The sequence below is a fragment of the Colius striatus genome, chromosome 1 (assembly GCF_028858725.1).
Source record: "Colius striatus isolate bColStr4 chromosome 1, bColStr4.1.hap1, whole genome shotgun sequence".
In the NCBI taxonomy this organism is placed as follows: Eukaryota; Metazoa; Chordata; class Aves; order Coliiformes; family Coliidae; genus Colius; species Colius striatus.
In genome coordinates, this window is record NC_084759.1 from 86,930,864 (window position 1) to 86,948,262 (window position 17,399).

Below are 17,399 nucleotides of genomic sequence, written 5' to 3' on the forward strand. Positions count from 1 at the left end.
CAGAAGAGATACAGGTATTGTTTATTAATTATTGAAAAATCTAAAACATGTAAAGTAAACACTTTTTTCTTCCCCTCTTCCAAGCCCTTTCTGAAAAATCACTGCCTCGCTTCCTGAGCTGCTGGACCCTCGCAACTAAACCACCGCTGGGGAGATGACGGTCAGGGGAAGTGCAGCCAGGAGCGCTGCGCTCCCTTCCCCCGGGCGAGACGCACATCCTTCCCTGGCCCCGTCGGAAGGGGAGACCTGCGCCGACCCACATCGGGACCCAGTGCACCAAGAGGGAGCCGCAGGTAGCGGGGCTACCGCGGAGTCGCTCCACCCCGTTCCCCGTCCGGCGGCCCTGGCTCCCGCCCCGCTGCCCGGCCCCGTGCCCGCCGCTCCCCGCCGGTGAGTGGCGGCGCGGGGAGGCTGCTGGAGGAGCGGCCGCCGGGCTTTGCCCAGCAGCAGCAGCCGCCGCCGCTGCCGGAGAGGTGCGGGGAAGCCCGGCCGCGGGGTGGCGGAGGCGGCTCCGCTCCCGGCGGGGAGCCCTCCCTGGGCGCGGCGGGTGCCCTCGGCCGTGGGAGGAGAGCGGAGCTGCGGGCGGGGAAGGAAGGGGCGAGGCTGTCTGACGCAGGGCTGCACCTGCGGGCACCAGTGAGAGTCTGCCTGAACCCCAAGCGTGCCTGTGTGTGTGAGGGCGTGAGCGAGCGAGTGAGTGTGGGGCTGTTGCAGGCTCAGCGTGGCGTGTGCGCTTCGTGCTTCAGCCGGGAGGCACACCGAACCCCGCGGCGGTGGGAGCGGGACTTCACCTCCCAGCTCCATCGAGTCGCCGAGTTGACATCAGCAGCCCTCAGCTGCCTCGTTGGCAGGGGTGCTGCTCGCTCTATGTGTTTTCTTCTCCTGACAAGATTCCTGGTAAGCCCATCTTTCTTGATAAGAAGCTGTCAGGGGCACCTTTGTTTCTCCAAGAAAAGAACTGGAGGGAGCAGAGGAGGAGGAGGGAGCCCGCTGCGCGGTCCCGGCCGAGAGCGGGTACCACTCGCCCGGCCCCGGGAGCGGCGGCTGCGGCAGCCCGGTTCTCCCCCGGCCGAAAGCGGGTGTTGCTGGCGTTAGTAACTTGTCGAGAGTCTCTGTCATCTTTACTTGGGGGTTATATTTTGGTGTTTTCTGTCATACGCGCTACTATGAAAATGGAAGGTGGTGGATCTTGCCCGCAGGTGCTGCCGTGCGTGGTTTTGCGCGAGGGAAGGGGTGGTCGGGAACGGGTGCTTCATTGTCCTCATTGTCCACCGAGCAAGTGAGTGTGGCTCAGCGGCTCTCAGGTGGAGATCAGGATTGTGAGCTACGTAAAGTTTTCTTCCAGGGTTTTTCTTTGAAAAACGGTCTACTCAATGTGTTTTATTATATGACTGTACAAATATCAGAGTAGATGAGGGAGAGTGGAGAAATAAAGTGCTTTTGGTTACTCGGTAGCTAGAGAATATACATTTCAACGTATCCACCTCGATGAATAGCGAGTTAGGAGATGCTGTGTACTAGAGTTAGTGATTTTTGGAAAGTCTTGGTGAGCAGTCAGACAGGGAGTAGTCTTTTATGAGAACGTGAGAAAACAGAGGAGCAGGTGGGAAAAACAGCAGTGAGGTGCCCAAGTGCTACAGTTGCACTGAATGCACTTCATGTGAGAGATTTATTTGCAAGGTACAGCCCACTGCAGGACATAAAACATTTAAAAGCCCTTTGCTGTAAAGCTGCTCAGAGCATATGTTGTCTTAAATGGATCCAAAAGAAGGAAAGAAGTGCTTGGATTACTTCCTAGAAATTCCAAGGTGAGGAATAGCGGGCTCTTAACTCAAGCCAGAAAAGGTTTAATAGCAAACATCCAGTGGTAGAAATTTGAAGCTGGGCTTGCCAAGACTAGATGGAGGGTCAAGTTTTTTAAAAAATAACAGCACTCATTAGAATAACATGTTCTTAAAGTTTTTTATTGTTAAGAAACTTTAAACCTAGGATTTTTTTTTTTCTAAAGCAGGCCTGTTTTAGTCATGACTTGGTGTGGAGGAATCTTATGGGCCATATGTAAGGGTGGTTGGAACAGCTGATCATAATGAACCCCTATTGACTTTGTTAGGTGCATAATCAGGAAGGCTCTTCTTGCAAGAGTACTCTCTCCATATACTGTGTTCTTCCTTCCTGATGTAAAAGGCTTCAATAATACCACTAGTTAGCCTTTAGCTATATGCTTTCCTCTGTAACCCTATCTGAGCTATTCCTCAAATGCAATTAGATCCAGAGGTCTCCGTGCTTCTGTTTTGCATCTAAGTGATTATAGGGAATCTCTAGAAGGTGAGAGTTGTGATGGGAGTTGCTATTCATAGATCTAAGTATGGTTTGCAGAATGTGGTTTGTAAGTTTGGACATGTGGGTATGACAACATCAAGTTTAAACCCTTGAAGTGATTTAACATGTTAACATTTCTAAGCTGTCTTCAGTTTAAGAAATACTTATTAGCATGTTTTGGCTTTTCACGGTACTTGAAATCTTAAGTTGTTTTGTGGTCGAGAAATTAGTATTTAACTAAAAATCTGTCAGAACTTTGGATTGTAGCTGTATTTTTTAGAGTGGAAAACCACTAGGTATGAAGGATCTTACTAAGCAATTTTCAGTGTGATGTTGCAGTCATCCAGTTGTTTGCTAGTCTATAAAACATGTTTGTATTGCATGTTTTTTGCTCTAAGTCTCCTTATCAAGGGAGATGAGTTTCATATCTGATGATTAACTGCTGTCTATTAGTAGGACATGTGGTCTTGCAGGGTGAAGGGTGGGGGGTAATCTGTTTGATAGAGCAACAGCTGAAGGCAGCTGCAATGCAGGATTATTCTGTGACAGAGTGTTTTGTTTCTCAGTTCTTTACTGATGTTGCCTTGCCCACTTTTATTCTGCCTTCTAATCAATCTTCCTTCATACCAGGGATGAACACTGCAGTGTTGTCCCAGAGCCTGGAAACTTAGGAAAGTAGACTACTCATAGAACAGCTGGAAAAGTAGACCTTGAAGAACAGAGCCTGAGGACAGTTAAGTAGGAGGTGTGTCTATGGTGGGCATAGGAAACTGGTATGTGTGTGTTTCTTTTTGGACCTTTAGAGTAGTTTTTCTCATCTATTTATGTAAGAGGACTGTAAAAACAAATGCAAAAAATGTATACCGTGTATACCAATGAACATAACATATACACATAATAAATACCAACAAAGCTTTCTGTGTTCTAGTTGTTCCAAACAACCTCATTCTCTGTGCTTTTCCATATGCTGAGGCACAGCTTCAGAGAAGAATAAGTAAATCAGGAACTGGATTTTTCTGGTGTGTTTTTCTTTACCTCGGCCTGCACTGAAATTTCTTCATAATTCAATTACTCGAATCTGTACCTTTTTTATTTTCACTGTAACTTTTTGCTGGATGTGCTTTTTATATTGCTTAGAAACATAAATGGATATTAAAAAATGAAACGTTTCTCTAGGGCATCCCTCCTTCACATGTAAGTTCTCTTTTCAGTTGCTCCATGACTTGGTTCCGGATGGATTAGTCATAGAATCATAGAATCGTTGTGAGAAATTACCTTTAACTACAGCCATTTCATGTGAGGAAAAATACTTTTAGGTGTGATTGCATTATGTGTTAGGATAGCTAGTGATCTGAACACAACTGAACTTAGTCGTGTCTGTCCACTAGGATTTTGGTAACTTTTGGATCACACTAGTACCTTTGACCTGTATAGCCTGGCAAACTGTGGAAATAGCTGTGTGTCAGCAGAGGGGAAGAAAACACTTTGACAGTATGAATGTCTCAAAAGTTTTTATATAATGTATTACAGGAATGGTAACAATGCAGGGGTTGTATACAGCACCAATGTGTTCCCAAGGGTTGAACAGGAGAAGGGAGCTTGAAGGAAATGATTTTTTTTTTTATATGTATGTATGGTACAGAACTTGCAGGGTATTGTCTGAATACCATGGAAGCAATTGTCCATGACCATGGGAACAGTTTCCAAGGATTCTGCTATTAGACACTTTTCTGGGAGAAAACACTGTTTGAAAACAAGTCATTTGTCATTTGGAGATAATATTTTTCGTTTGCAGTTGCTACATTGCACAGTTGATGGCTTTTTGAGCAATGGTACGAGTCAAATCTGAGCTTGTCTTCTTACTTCTGGGGAGTTCAGCATTGCAGAACTGTCAAAAAGGTCAGACATGGGAAGAGTTGTAATTAATATCACTTCTAAAATCTCATTCCTCTTCCTGAGTCTTTGTACAAAATCTCTAGTGTCTATTGGGTTGGGTAGGGGAAAAATGGAGGAAATAAGTAACTAAATTTCCATTCTTGCAATATTAATAATAAATAGGCTAATGATGCTGAGGGTGCAAGATGCTTATACACATGTGACTTCAGAAGGCTAAGAGAAGCATAACTCATAGATTAAATAAAGACCTGTGTAGGAATTGCTATCCATTCACTGTAGGCATTAGTATTAACTTCATTATAGAGTGTGTTAAGATGGACAGGTGAGAACGTAAGATTTGTATTGAGAATGAATAATCTTACTCTTGCATGAAGTAATCCTGAAGAGTGGAATATGATGAAAGTGAGTATTCTTGAAACCTCTAGATTTGAAATGTGTTTGGGTTTCACGTTGGAGATTAATAGTACAAAATTGCAATATGAATGCCTGCAGTATTAGGTTGCATTGCCAAAGGCACTCTTTCTAATAGCGTTTACTATGCTAGCTGTTGTTTCCGTAACGTTTTTCATAGCTGGTAACTATAAAACAGCTGATTTGACTTTTGTCATGCTCTGGTGTTAAAGTAGAAGTGTAGAATTCTGTACAGGAGTATCTCTGTCTTTTTGGTCTACAGATATATTTTAAGTAGGCTGTGATGATATAGTAGTGAAAATGTCCATTAACTGTTGGCAGCCCTCTCCATTCTTATTACCAGTGTTAAGTTTTAGAGGGGAAAACATACTGAAGCCATAGCTAAGTTTTTAATGTGACTGTTGTTTTTAATCCTGTCTAGTTTTAAACCCTTACTGTCAGAACAAAATGGATAAGTGGGATGCAGTCAGGAAGAGAAAAAAAATAGTAATGCATTAAAGAATGATGATTTATTAGGTAAGACAGAAAACTAAAAAGGGAGAAGATTATACCTCCTTACTATTTTCTATTTCTGCTGTGAAATGATTATGGCAGCAAAGAAAGGTGGAGAAGTATGAGTAACCTGTGCAAACACATGTGCCATCTGTCTGATGCTGGGGTGAATAAGGAGTGCCCTGAAAGACTAGGGTGTGAGGAATTCTGTATGCCATGGTGCTGCTGGTATATTTGTAAAGCCCGTGCTTTCATTAGTATGTGTTTGTCTTTGGCTTTTCTAAGTGCAGAGCCTGGATGGAGGTCATTTGGGGGAGATTTATTGTGCATTCTCCCAGTATCTGGGCTATCAGCGTTTCACTCTAGGAGTAATATTTGATATCCTATTTTTATGACTGTCTTTAGGCAGGAGTTTGTTTCAGTTATGACTGTGAAAATCTTAAAGGAAACTGTTTAAACAGTGTCATGCATGGTAAGGTACAAGTCCCTCTTGATCAAACCTTTTCTTAAGATATTTGTCTTGTGATTGTCAGACACAACCTCTGTTTTGGCAGGAAATTGCAGTATGCCCTGAAGTAACTTTGAACCATGACTTTGCTGATGACAAGAGAAGGGAACAGAAAAATGTTAAAATCATTTGTAGGACATGAGCTTTGAGAGTGCATATTCTGTATTAAGTGTTTAGTAATGAAGGTAATGTTTATATGTGAGTTGAGCTCACTTCTGATTAATTTTGTGCAACCGTTTTAATGTTTGCCACACCATGTTTCCAAATATGAAATGACTGTGTTTGGAAGAAAAAGCAATTAAGCATTTGACTTTAGGCTTGACAGAAGACATGAACCTGCAAAAGCCCTCTCAGTAATTCAGTGAGGATAATGCTGATGATTAGAAATGCTACAGGCATTTCTAATGTTGGTTTTCAGAGTAAAGTTGGGTTTTGAGGAGAACAAGGGAAAAGAAACATTCTCAAGGATTCATGTTCATTGTCCACATCCTTCTGCTTTCAGTAAGATATGTGGTTTTAATTGGCCATCTACAATGACTGTTAATGATCACCTGGACAAAGCAGGAGACTTCTGATCCGTCAGGTTTGAATGGTGTTCCACTAGCAATGTATCTCTTGTGTGAAGGGAAAAAAAAATCGTTTACTGTCTACCTCTCTGCATGAATCAAGGATGCACAACATCCAGTAATAAAACTTGTAAATAGAGTCACAAGGTAATGTTTTAAGTTCATCATTTTCCAGAACAGTGTTTAGCCTTGGGCTTGTTTAGCAACACTCTAAATGTTTGGTGATTTTACACTTAAGAGTAAGACCTTTGGTTCAAAAATAGTAATACAGAATTGTTTTTACAACAGCTTGCCACTTTCTGAAGATTGCTCTCTATCTCCCAGACTCAATATTGGAGGACTTGCTCCTGGGTAAAAGAGAAAAAAAAATAGTTCTGGGGTTTCTTTTGTCTTGCTTTAAAAGTCTAACTTATTCAGCTTTACTGAAATTACCTAGATGAAAGTCCCCTTTCTGAAAATGTCTGTCTTCTGGCCTATTACTGCTCCCATCATAAAAGTTCTGACTTTCATTCATTAAACCTTTACATTCATGTTGGCTTCTGATAATATTGATTCAAGTCAGAGCTGTTACTAGAGAGACATTTATTTAATTAACTTAATTCTAAACATACTGCATCTCAGTTCAGAGACTTGCCATGTTGGTAACATGCCCCCTTAAAATGCATAGCAATATTACAAGCAATGTTTTCTTAGCCTGGTCTTTCTCCCTTTAATCAAAAAAAAAGTAATGTTATAAAAGCAGTAACTGTTTCTTAACCTTAAGTTTGGGCAACATCCATCATACTTCATTTGATACCACAAACGTAGCCATCAGACAACATAGCATGGGTTGCAAGTTTGGTTGATTGGTTGGTGGAGTGGAAACGTTTTAATTTATATCACTAGCACACGAACAGCTGATGTAAATTTTTAAATTCCCATAAATTAATTAAAAAAGAGAGGGAACTTTAATTGCATGACCTGTTCATGGTGGAATAGTTTATTGTAAGCACTCTGTCTAATATATGGTTTTTTCATTGCCCCATACTCAAAAGCTAGAATTAATCAGTTTCATTTGGTGCTGTTGTCTTTTGACTTAATACAATCCTTCTGATTCTGCTTGGCAGTAGACCACACCTGAGATCTATAAATTTACACTTTTTTGAAACTACCTTTATTTTTTATCTTCTCAAAAATGTCCTTTTGACCTTCTGGTCCTTGTTAATGGTGAAGGAATGAGACCAGGCTGAAATTTTTTATTGTGACACTTGAGTACCAGAGAAATGGCAAGAGGGACAGAATATAGTGTTGGTACATGGCAGCCTCACATAGCAGGGATGTGAATTTATGTTTCTTTATAGGGTATTCAAATGATAACTGGCAACAAGGCAGGGATCATGAAGATGAGTGGAGCTGCTTGTCTTACTGCGCTCACTTTGTTTACAGTGGAGATACTTTTCACTTACATAAAGTGAAGCCAGAGGAAAAGCTACGGACTGGTTTTCCCCTTCTGGCTTCAGAGTTCTCTGTGTCTTCTGTCATCTCATTGCATCAGGTAAAGATGCAGTGATAGTGGGCAGAGGACCTACTGGAGTCTATTGCATGCCCCAAGGTGGCTGACCCGTTTCACTTAGACTTCAGAGGGAGGAGAACATAAGCATGATGTGCGTCAAGACAGTAAAAGACAGTCAGGAGTTCAATATTTGAGTTTAACTGTAGTCTGTAAAGTATAAAAGCTGTGGCTATATTCAGGAAGACTGAATATGTATATATTCTTATAGAAAACTCTCTCAAACAGAGTAGCAAACACAATTTTTTGTTAGGTAACTATGCAAATGTCTACAGACAGTTCATTGCAGTCCTCAGGCATAAGTAATACTTAGTTATTAATGTATAGATTATGTGAGAGAAGGCTGGAAGCTTTCTTTTCATTACTGCAAGTATTTTTGAGCCCTGCTGTCAATGTAAGGTCTCCCCATTGTTATCTTTCCACTTATTGTTATTGTTTTGGAAAGGAAAATCATAAAGGATAAAATACATAACAAGACGTTCTTTTTTCAGGATTGTAAACAGAAAATTGAACAAGATTTTGGGAAGGAACAAACTAAAAGTATATATCTGAAGTCTTAAAACTGTGTTATGTTTGGGTTCTTTGGGATAAATAATTCTGGCATCTTTTTTACAGTATTATAAGGTGTTTTCCTTTATTGTCATTCTAACATGTGTACCCAAATAGCAGTTTTTAGGCAGAAGAGAAGCAGCAGAAGGATTATGCAATATCATATCTCAAGAGGCAGGAGGGAATGAGCAGGAGGCCAATGACAATTAGCAGTCTGTGTTTTTTGGTTTAGAAAGAATTAATTTTTGGCTCCCAGTGGGTTTCTCTGTTTAGTTCTGAAGGACCTATTATACCTAAGCAGCTTGTGGTTAATTTTTAAAACTACAAAGTGTAGACAGAAACTTGCTGTTTTGAAATAATATTTTAAAATAGCAGTGGAAAATACCTGTAATATTTAAGTTTACTCTCTGTGGTATGATATGCTTTGCTTACTGGTGAATATGGATGGTGCAAAAAAACAATGGGCTGAGTCCATGGCTCCCTAAAAATAAGAAGTATCTTTCAGTTGGTCAGAATCAGCATTCAAGCAAATATTTCTGAACTAGCCATATGAAAATTATTTTTGTATTTTAAAATTTTTGCATCCTTAAATTAAGGGACCATGACCATATTATTGCATTGACTGTTAATACATTCCAACTTTTCTGTTATTTAAGGAATCCCACAGCATTGATCTACCTGATGTTACTGCTGCACCTCCAGTTAATACCTACTAGGATTTGAGGATATTCATGCATAAATACACAGAATAGTAAAGCATAATTTTGACTTTCTGCCTGTGGGTTTCCTTACACTGCAGTGGTATGATCTTCAGTAGTAGAGGCTGACTTCTCCAACTATGTTTTGAAATGTAAATGGAAGATCAGCATGAGACAATGTATAGAAACAGTTGAGCAGTAATGATCATGAGAGCATCGTAATGAAATACTGTGCAGTATTTGAGATGTGCAGGATTCTTTCAAAATAAACATAAATTTTAGCCATTCTGCTTTTCAGTGGACTTTGGCTGAAGACATTCTAGCACAGAAAGAGTATGCTTTAATGTGCTCAGGGTCTTTACTGGTTTATTGCAACTCCCTGGCTACCTGAGAGCTTTTTTTTCCCTTCTGCTGTAATTCTAGATCTGGAAATCTGCTGGAAGCTGGTAGCAGAACTGAAAGTTTATAGTACTCGATCTTCTATGAAAACTCAAATAATGTGAAACTGAGATATACACGTCTTCATGGGAGCAGATTTTAATGACGAACTTGAAAATCAAAGTAGACTTTCCAAAGTTCGTGATAGTTCTGGACTGGAATGAAATCTATACTGAATGAATTTGAGTAGGTTTTATTCTAGAGTGAGTTTGAACAGAATTCAAGTTGCAGTCATGATAGCTGAAACACAAAGAAAATAATTACCTCAAACTCTAGTAAAACTAGGTATTTTTCTTACAGCTCTAAATATTTCACTCTCAAGTGTCCCTTTTGCATGCCCAGTATAATATTTCTTCACTCTTATATTCCAGTAGAGTATTAAGAACAGAGTGACTACTTTAGCAAAATACTGCTAAGCCTTCTGCACTGTAAAAGATTGCAAGTGTGTATGTGTCTGGAGATCTCAGGGCAAGAAGGGAAAGTGGGATAGGGAGGAGATAATTTTTAGAAAGCTGTCACTAGAGAGGGCAGGTTACCCACTTGCTGAAGGAGAGCAGGCAGCAAAGCTGAAAATAACAGAATGGTATTTAAGGCTTACAACTATTAGCCGTGATATTTTGCAGTGAGGTTTCATGACCTGTGCCAGTGCAGTTTTTCATATTTTCTGAGAGCAAAGCATAAAAGCATTCACATTAGGTCAGAAATGTCCAGCGAGGCTGGTGTTTCTGACCATGAAAGAATATAAGGGCAAGTACTGATTACTACCTTCATTTTCTTCCCCACAACTCTCCATAACTAACTGAGACCATTGCCCTTGTTCTTCCTTAGTTAAGTTTGTATCTGGACTATTGCAATTAATAGATCTGATGGAAGTCTAAAACTCAAAGTAATATTTCTAAATTTTGTGGAATCTCCTGGAGTTGTTTCTGTGTTGATTCTTCAAGATTAGTCTTAGCTTTCCATGCCTTCCTCTCTCAATCTACCCTTTTAATTAACTTTTAAACCATTTATAGCATTGACATAGACAAGAAAGTCATCAAATGAATTATTTTAGTGTGTAATGTTCCTTCTTTTTTCTAAGCAAGTAATTTCTGTTGTTCCAGAAGCTTAAATTTCATTGCTTAAGGGATAACTTGGATATTTATGGAAAAGTCTTTAAAGACCCTCCGTTCTAATAAGGGTGAGAACGGATGGAATTAGTTCATTTGGATGTCTTATAAGTGGCATAACCAGCAATTATTGTAGACCAGGTTGCTCACTATATCTTGCACTTAGGCTATTTTTAATTTTCTATTTGTTTTATTTTGTGATTTGGACTATTGTTGTGATGTTGTGGTTTTTTTCCTTCCCATTCTCCTGAAGTCAGCCCAGATTTTACCTTTCAGAAATTTCTTTCTTTGTGTATTTGTAAAATACAAATTTTACAAATAGCTCTGGCAAGTCTTTATCAAGCTTGTACATCTATACTTTCCTTTGCAAGCTTCAAATATGGTTTTAGCCTGAGAAAACTTAACAACTGAAAAAAAGATATTCCCTGACAGAACATTATTCCCATCCCAGTTATTAAGTTTCAAGTCCCTGTCCTACAACTTGTATATCAATTTATGAAAATGGGAATTTCTCTTAACTTTGTCACAGATGTACCAGTGTGGTGGTTTGGGGTTTTTTTTCCTTGCTCTTTCAGAAACTTTAGCTAAAATATGTTTCAAAACATCAGTGTGAGTAGCATGGAAAACTTCATCTCCAGTAAGTAATTTGGCAAAGTTGTTAAGAAAATAACCTTTTATAATGTAAAAAAAATTATTGGTTAGTTTTCAATAGAGAGACTTCCTGGCCCACCTAATGTTATATGCAAAGCAGAAAAGAAGGACCCTATTTTCCAAGGGGGGACATCAGTAATTTGACATAATGTGTGCACTTTAGTGAAATATTTGGTATACCCATGGTATCAGTGGCCCTCTTGTTCCTCGAGAGAAACTCTTGAGGCAAGAGAAGGTATTCTCCTTGTTTAGGCTGGGTAGCCAAGTATGGAGAAGTGATTTGCTGCAGTTAACATATGGTGAAATTTTTTTTTTAGTAGCAGTCTGCTGTTCCTCTCTGAGGATTATCACTTTTTGTGTCTTTATGTGGTGATAGAGATTCTCATGAGCAGTGGTGAAGTGATGATTTACATGACAATATATGACAGAACAAAAGTGTTTAAGGAACTTGGAGAAAGTTTGGGGATTTTACAACAATGTACATAGAAATTACTTATACAGATAAAACTTTTATTTTAGAAGTTTCTATAATAAATTACTGAGGAGATACAATCTGATGGAAGAGTTAGAGACAACTGATATTAAACCTCTCTTATCTTTAAGTACCTTTAAACAAATTGCAGTAAGTTTTGCCTGTGACTACAGGAGAAGAGAATATTTGAAAAGCTGATGAAAATGTCAGAGAACTCAGTACAAGTAAGATGTCAAATGAGGTAAGTTGCTGGATTTTTGAGAGTAGTTTGATGTGTTATTATATATGTAAACATATATGAGTATTATGTATTCCTCAGCATTCTGGTGAATTTGAGAGTCTGAGTCCTACTTACCAATTATGCAACAGCATGAAAAAAATATAATCTATGTGGTCACTCAATCCTCATTTCTCATCTGCTTCTGTAGGCTGGAAGGTACGTCCCTGTTTTTAAAAGCATTCAAGTGCTTCCATTCCCTTTGTCTCCACAATAGGTTGTGTGTAATCTTCTTGTCAGGTGGTTTGTAAGAGCAATAAGGCCTGTGCTCAATACATCTAGGATCAGGGAATTCATTTGTTTAACCAATTTTAGTCCACACCTAGAGACCTGGAAATATATCCGTGCCTCTCCATTCTCCTTTGTGGCGAGGACTTCCCTATTTCCAAATGTTTGGACTATGAATAAACAATTAAGCTTTTTAAAAGAATTTTATTTATACAACAGTTTTCAGTATCCTGGCTTACTCCCTTCACAAACAATAAAAAACATCCCATGGATGAGATCATCTCTCATCCAGTTCCTGAGTGATTAGCCAGAGACAGCTTCTCCTCGATCTGCTTACAGACCCAGGGAGACTCTAGTTTGGCCTGGCAGAACAAATCAGATTGTACTTACAAGCTGTCCTTGTGCCAGGTCATCTTCAGACCTCTGTTTTCTCATCATCTGATATGCAGGCTTGTTATCTATTGTCATGTCATGGGAACATACCACTCTGCCTTGAGCTGTGGGATGGATGCTTGTTGTGCGCAGCAGGTCATTTGGAAAGACTGGATATACACAAGGAAACTATACTAGGGGACTGTGCTTCCTATAGGGTTATGACCAGGGCAGATACTAGGTTATGGTGTAGCATTATAGATTTTTATCCTCCTTTATTATCTCATCTGGCAGGTGTGTGATGAACTGACCAGCTGCATTTGTTCATGGAGGCTGACATACTAGGGGAAGGCACTTAGGTTGCTATAAAGGATCTTAAGATGGGAATTGAATGAATATAAAAGATAAGATTTGACAGGTCTGCATCTCTGATGGTAAAATTCCCCTCAAAAAAGGTTACTGCTGTTGAGAAATTACATCATGGCTACAAAAAAGTACCTTAATTCCTTTCTGTGGGAATTGATGTTGCTACTGCATTCAAGCTGCATACAGAAAATGTGTTTTGTTTTTTTTTTTTTCAGGTGACACTGGAAGAATTGTGAGTAACTGAGCTTTGTTTTAAGAGGCTTAACTGTGGTTTGGATTTTTACCAACATAGTAGTCTGCATCTTAGCATAAGTTTTTGTACTGATGCATGTAAAAATTTATTTCCCTAAGGTGTTCTGAAATGCCCATAGCAGTGGTGAGACATTTGAATCCTACCGTAGCATGAAAGAAGTAAAAATATTTCACAATCATTCTGTCTGCACACCAGTCCTCTCAGGTTATTTTTGAAGCAGGTTGAACTTCAGCATGTATACTCAGTCTTTTGGTGTACTGCTAGCAACATTGTAGCAACATCTATAGTAGAGAGAGAATGTACACTCATTTCCATTTATTAGTGATCATTACTGTGGTGTAATTAAACTTGAAGTGTATCTGTTTATTAGTTTACTAAATCCTACCAGGTGACCTAGCCAAACCAAACTGAAGTTAGTTTATCATGTCTTGGTCATAAAATTCAGTACTCTAAAGATTAATCCTTTTCATTTCCTTTCTGCATGCCATGAGTCAAAGAAAGTGCCCAAGATTCAACCTAATTCAAGGAAAGCTCAAACTTTTCTAATTGTTGTCTAATGGAGTCATGATCCCTGCTTGAACACCCCATGTTTCCTTATGGCAGGAAACCTTACTGAGGATGTTATATGCAAACAGCTCTGCATCCTGTGGTCTCTCTGCAAATGCTTGAATTCATACTGTGTTTGACCTATGGACTGGCACAACTGCACTGCAGAGTTGCACGATCAAAGAGGCTTCTAAACTATACTGAATCAAATTAGAAAGTTCTTCCATCCGATAATCTGTATTGTTTTGAAATGAACCATGCTTCTGTTTTTGACAGACTATTCAGTATTGCTACAGGTAGCTTGTTTATAAATTTAAGAGGTGAAGGAAGCCCATGAATCTAAACATACCTGCTAAAAAATAATTTAGATTTTCTAAGGCTCATCATTTAAGAGGGGAAGTACCTTCCCTTTCCAAGGGTAATCTAATCTACTATTTCAGTTAAATCTTGCAGTTTTAGTGATAAATTGCTAAAGACAATGTTGTCTTCAGATGTTATTTATAACAAGTATTTAATGCTGAATTACTCTACTGTTCTGCAGTTATGTCTGTATATGTTCATATACATAAAGTGGTTAAATGGAAGGGCTTTCCCATGAAAAAGATGTTTTGTGGCTTTTTGGAGGACATAGGGAAGCCTTTGCAGGTAAAGAAGAGGATGAGTGAAGGGTTCTGGTTCTTTATAACAAGGTAAATGTACTTAAGGGTCTGACACTCAAAGGTGCTGGAAGCCCATAGGTTTCTTCAAAATCATATGGAATTATGAACACTCAATACACTTGAAAAATCAAGTGTATTGTAACTGTAACTGGAGTGTCCAGCCATCAAGATACATTAAATTACCAAAGTATTTCCCTTCCTGTCCTTATCGTAAAAGATTTTGCTTTTCTATCTAAAACTTAAGATAATATAGATATATATGATATCAGTGTTTGCAAGATGTTTGGATATGTATGAGGAAAGGCTGTGAGACCTGAGACTGTTCAACCTATAGAAGAGGAGACTGAGGGGAGACCTCATTAATATTTACAAGTATTTTAAAGGTATACGTCGAGAGGATGGGGCAGCACGTTTTTCGACCATAGTCGAAAAAAGTAGTGCTAGAGGTAATAGACAAAAACTGGAACACAAAAAATTCCACTTCAATGTAAAGGAAAACCACTTTACTGCATGAATGACGGAGCCTTGGCACAGGCTGCCCAAGGAGGCTGTGGAGTCTCCTTCTCTGGAGGTTTTCAAAACCCATCTGGACACCTTTCTGTGCAACCTGATCTAGGCAGATCTGCTTGAGCAGCTGGGTTGGACAGAATGGTCTTTAGAGGTCTCTTCCAACCTGTACCATTCTGTGATGTGTACAAGTGTGATAGAAAAAGTCAAGTCTTCTATTAATTCTTTATTCAAGAATAAGAAAATGTGCCACAAATGAGACATGGGCTATAATCTGAATGGTAAAATTTGGAAGAAATGCTGGGCAGCCGCCATGCCGTTTTCATTCCCGTGTCTTGAATGTAACAGGAGTCCAGTGGAAAAATAACGTTTGTGGTTGTGTATTTTTATAACTGTCTCATATTGCCAAGTGAGAGATATAAAAATTGACACGTTTTCAGGGTGTTGAGCAGTTGGAAGTCTCTGATATATTGAAGGCTGTCCCTTGGACTTGATGACTTAGGGGTTTTTGTTTTGTTTGTTGAAGAATTCCAGAAATAGCATTCACAGTATAGCCACAGCTGCTTAAGGGTTTTGTGTGATGTTCGCAAGCTTGAGTGTTGGAATAGTACTGATGTTTGTAAGTGTTAAAGGCAGGAGTTATTACAGAATCCTAATTTGTGATGATCAGAGAGTGTTTTTGTCAAGATCTCTCTTTTGTTTGAATTTATTTATTCTGGTTCCTGGAAACATTACTTTTTGTGGCTTTAAGTAAAATAGGAAAATTGTGTTTGAGCTTGCTGAATTTCAGCAATAATAATGGAAGCAGAAAATATGTAGATCAAGTAAAAATAATGCACTTTTTTAAACTGAAGAGGCCTGTTTTTCTGTCATGAAACAACAGACTTGCAGTCCTGACAAGTTCTTTCTCTGCAATTTCTGAGAGGGCTCAAATGGTTATCTGTACTCAGTTTACATGCGAAAACACGTGGCAGTATTTGCTATTGAGTGGTACTTCAATACCAATGGGAGAAGATCACTTGATCTAATGTTGGAAGAGGATGCAGAAAAATTTCTGACCTTTTCCTCAACCATCTGGATTTATCATATGGTGAGACATTTTTCTTGTCAGATTTTCTTGGATGATAGTCTGGCCCAGACAAGGTGCATGCATGAATTCTTTTGCGAGGGGCCTGCTAGGCTGAAGTGCATGAGCTATGTGCAACAAGCTGATATGCTAATAGATGTGAGTAACAAAAACCCACCCTGAATCTCTGTGTTCTGAGTCACTGATTGAAAAGATAAATCTTATTAATGTTTTGCTAGTCCCAAGCTAAAACTATCCTTATCATTCCTATATATTCCCTGGGGGCATCTATTAAACTACAGTTGGTGCACATGATATGTAAGGAGAAATGCTCAGCTGTAGAACTTGGGTATCCAGCATTTTATAACTGGAAAAATTCTAGCTATATTTACACTGATAAATTCTTAACCAGACTTCCATAAATGTATCCTTAGCTTCTGAATCAGTTTTGGTAAATGAGGAACTTGGTTTTACAGGTCAGGTTGTTATGGACTGATTACTGTAAGTTAGCAAGAGGAAGCAGCAGTATCAAGAGATATTAGCATCTCTTGACTACGTCCCCATCATTGTGGATAGATGTGCTCTCCAGTGAGGACATGAAGCCACCATCCCAGTGAGTAGTTTGACCCTACATAACAATATGTTTTGTTTTTTGTTTCAAGTGACATAAGCTGTCTGAATTGCAAATGCAAGCAAAAGGCCAAAACATTTGCTATGCAGATTGTTGGAGTAAATCTTGGCCAAAAGGAGGTAGAAAGCTGTTACAGAAAGGTCAAGCTATAATTGATATCCTATGAGTGCAGCTCTGCACAATTATTTTCCTGAATAATTTCTCTTTTGCCATTTCACCTAAAAATAAGTGTCCCAGTAATATATTGCCTGTGCCTACTACCTGATCTTTCCAAGGTTTGGAAGAGTAGCTCTAAAATGAGTAGAAAGTCTGTAAGCCCACCTCTACATTCTTACTCTTTTGCTTCTAGTGCTACTGGAATTACACTTACAGCTAGGGAGAGGGGTATCAAGTATGCTAACAAAGAGAATCTGAAGTGAAGAGAAACGATTAACAGTTTGTCTGTGTTGGAGTAGATGCTGCTTCTTGAGGTGATATGTCTTCCTGTGTCTTCGTGCTGTATTGTATTATGGAATTGCCTTCACAGGTCATAGCCAAAAGGATAGATGAAAAAGCTTGTGATGCTTTTCTTATAGTTAGTATAAAGTATTATAGTATAGTGCACATTAGGTGTCCTTCATGTGTGAAAAATTCAGAATGCTAGCAAAGACTAGTTGAGGCTTCAGGTCTCAAGGTATTTCTGCAACTGATATCTGTAGCTTCTGTCATGTCCTGTGAAGCCACCTTTAGCAGTTACATCTGCTTACTTCTAGTTTGGAGCTCTGTCCACATGGTGATCCCTTGTGCACCTTTGCAATCCTTCACCTCTGTGCCTGACTGCTTCTTACTAGCCACTG

The 17,399-nt window shown here is 39.3% G+C and overlaps 1 protein-coding gene across 5 annotated transcripts in view; it reads left to right on the forward strand.

Annotated features, from left to right (window-relative positions):
- The first annotated feature begins 581 nt into the window (after positions 1–581).
- The window catches only part of SYTL5 (synaptotagmin like 5), an 82,729-nt gene continuing 65,911 nt past the window's right edge, over positions 582–17,399 (forward strand). For 2 of the 5 annotated variants that reach the window (XM_061999990.1, XM_062000009.1), the window contains exon 1: positions 582–897. The gene's annotated coding sequence lies outside the window, so the exon portion shown is untranslated. Of the gene's footprint in view, positions 898–16,443; positions 16,546–17,399 lie in introns of those variants that run through there. The other 3 variants (XM_062000018.1, XM_062000026.1, XM_061999999.1) reach the window with 2 other exon arrangements.